The sequence below is a fragment of the Diaphorina citri genome, unplaced genomic scaffold, assembly GCF_000475195.1.
Source record: "Diaphorina citri unplaced genomic scaffold, Diaci psyllid genome assembly version 1.1 scaffold2107, whole genome shotgun sequence".
Classification (NCBI taxonomy): Eukaryota; Metazoa; Arthropoda; class Insecta; order Hemiptera; family Psyllidae; genus Diaphorina; species Diaphorina citri.
Window position 1 is genome coordinate 8,636 of NW_007379532.1, and position 3,265 is coordinate 11,900.

Here is a 3,265-nt window from a genome sequence, read left to right on the forward strand (position 1 = left end):
AAAAAACTTCCCATTCGCAGCTCTGGGCTTCCGGCTCCATTCAGGCTGGTTGAGGTTAATGTGAGTAGGAGGGAAGCTTATGGCCTACTAGGGAGTTCCGTCACTGAACACCTTAGCTTCCTTGGAAGTTATTAATTGATGTTGAACCTCTATCAAACAAAAGTACACCACAAGCCTCAGTTGGCATGACACCGTCGGCTAGGTATGCCACCAGCTGGTTCCTTAGTAGGTATGACCCCTTAGGTACTCTGTATATTAGGTACCTCTCCACCCCGACAAGAAACAAGTGAGTTATTGACAGTACGTTAAGCGGATTATGGGTAGCAACAATAGATACCACAAAGGAAGTGACTGTGGAAGTAAATGCAGACGAATTTGACTCCTTTGTTCAAAATATTGGGAATAACATCTAGGCAGTTGGGTGGCAGAGAATGACTTTAACTGGGTTTGAATTTGCTGTTTTTTAACTGAAAGAAAAGAGAGGTAAAAGAAAAGGTGATTGATATTAGTCACTATATTTATTTTTAATAATTTATATAGATCCTACTCGTAGACTTACTTAGCTCCTTAGTTAATGGGTATCTAAACCTATTTATTTTTCCTAACTAGGTATATTATTACTTAGTGATGAACTTTATTAGATCAAACTATCAAAGTACACATTATTTGATATACATTTAGGCTGCTACCTTTCTATTGTTTGAATTTGAAGATTGGGACTGAGTTTTAACAGCTACCTACTCGTAATTCATTAATTTGGACCGCCAGCCTAATAATGAGCTCGGTTGGTAGCGCATAGCGCATCTGCCTTGTACGCGCTAGGTCGCGGGTTCGATTCCCGCCCGGAGCGGTTTTTTCCTGAACGGATAATGTTCGTTCTCGGAACGGCTGGCTTTCTCCTATCCTGTCGTCCTTCTCTCTTCGATTTCGTGACGATGAGACCTTGGCAGTTACAGTTCTCTCTATCAAACCTTTAAAAAAAAAAAAAACATATTGAACCTTGGTTCTTTGTATGAGCATAGCATGCCCATTCTGGGATGGGTCTCTCATCCGTGGCCGATCCGTGAAAGAGGTGATGATATACTGAGATATATTATAGTGTACACTGTACCAGCTGCAAGCTGCTCCAAGTGAATTCATATGAAGAAATTCATAGCAAAAACCCTGAAAATATAACCCTTGTAATTATTTCAGGAAAGGTTCCTGGAAGGGTAAAAGTGGCACAAATACAGAAAGAACGTCAAACAATATTTTTTATTTTTTACAATATTTTTATTTTACTCCAAGTTTCAACACTCAACACTACTTAACACTAGCTAAGCGTACTTAGCTAAGCTAAATGGAACAAAGCGATCATACGCCCAGTCAAATGAACAAAGTCTTGTTAGATTTCTTAAAAATATCTGAAAAAAAAAAGTTTAAGCAACATAAACTTTAAGAAGAAGAAAAATTAATAAAAGCATTGTCGCAAAAATTAAATTCTGTTTTCATTTCATTTAGCTAAGCTAAATGGAACAAAGCGATCATATGCCCAGTCAAATGAACAAAGTCTTGTTAGATTTCTTAAAAATATCTGAAAAAAAGTTTAAGCAACATAAACTTTAAGAAGAAGAAAAATTAATAAAAGCATTGTCGCAAAAATTAAATTCTGTTTTCATTTCATTAAAATATGTTCTTACCAAGAGCTTTTTTTTTGTCAAGTGTTGTTTTTCTAGTTTTTTTTCTCCCCTTTATAAATCTGAAGAGTTTTGACGGGAATAAATTTTTCGAAAAGTTTTAATTGGTTCGAGGAATTAGGTTAGTTCTTGTTTGGAAAAGAGAGAGGAAAAAACTCGATTTACTTCTTGCTTCTTGGTACTTCTGCTCGTATTCGTAGGTATATGGCTTTTCATTTTGCGCCACAAAGTTTCAAGAAAAGCTGATTACAAGGGAAAAGTTCACGTTACCGCTCTGCACATGCAAGCTTTTTTTACTTCGAATGTTTTTGCCTGGTTTGAAACTCCATTCAGGCTTATGGCCTACTAGGGAGTTCTTATGGCCTACTAGGGAGTTCGGTCACTGAACAACTTAGCTTCCTTGGAAGTTATTAATTGATGTTAAACCTCCGTCAAACAAAAGTACACCACAAGCCTCAGTTGGCATGACACCGTAGGTTAGGTATGCCACCAGCTGGTTCCTTAGTAGGTATGACGCCTTAGGTACTCTGTATATTAGGTACCTCTCCACCCCGCCAAGAAACAAGTGAGTTATTGACAGTACTTTAAGCGGATTATGGGTAGCAACAATAGATACCACAAAGGAAGTGAATGTTGAAGTAACTACAGACGAATTTGACTCCTTTGTTCAAAATATTGGGAATAACATCTAGGCAGTTGGGTGGCAGAGAATGACTTTAACTGGCTTTGAATTTGAACATTGGGATTGGGTTTTAACAGCTACCTACTCGTAATTCATTAATTCATATTGGACCGCCAGCCTAATAATGAGCTCGGTTGCTAGCGCATAGCGCATCTGCCTTGTAAGCGCTAGGTCGCGGGTTCGATTCCCGCCCGGAGCGGTTTTTTCCTGAACGGATAATGTTCGTTCTCGGAACGGCTGGCTTTCTCCTATCCTGTCGTCCTTCTCTCTTCGATTTCGTGACGATGAGACCTTGGCAGTTACAGTTCTCTCTATCAAACCTTTAAAAAAAAAAAAAACATATTGAACCTTGGTTCTTTGTATGAGCATAGCATGCCCATTCTGGGATGGGTCTCTCATCCGTGGCCGATCCGTGAAAGAGGTGATGATATACTGAGATATATTATAGTGTACACTGTACCAGCTGCAAGCTGCTCCAAGTGAATTCATATGAAGAAATTCATAGCAAAAACCCTGAAAATATAACCCTTGTAATTATTTCAGGAAAGGTTCCTGGAAGGGTAAAAGTGGCACAAATACAGAAAGAACGTCAAACAATATTTTTATTTTACTCCAAGTTTCAACACTCAACACTACTTAACACTAGCTAAGCGTACTTAGCTAAGCTAAATGGAACAAAGCGATCATACGCCCAGTCAAATGAACAAAGTCTTGTTAGATTTCTTAAAAATATCTGAAAAAAAGTTTAAGCAACATAAACTTTAAGAAGAAGAAAAATTAATAAAAGCATTGTCGCAAAAATTAAATTCTGTTTTCATTTCATTAAAATATGTTCTTACCAAGAGCTTTTTTTTTTTTTTTTTTTTTTTTGTCAAGGGTTGTTTTTTTTGTTTTTTTCTCCTTTTTT

At 37.4% G+C, this 3,265-nt stretch overlaps 1 long non-coding RNA gene across 1 annotated transcript in view; it reads right to left on the minus strand.

The window, feature by feature from the left end:
- Positions 1-487: 487 nt before the first annotated feature.
- The window catches only part of LOC113471139, an 8,956-nt gene continuing 6,178 nt past the window's right edge, over positions 488-3,265 (minus strand). The window contains exon 2 of the long non-coding RNA XR_003393952.1: positions 488-689. This is a non-coding gene — a long non-coding RNA (uncharacterized LOC113471139). The remainder of the gene's footprint in view (positions 690-3,265) is intronic.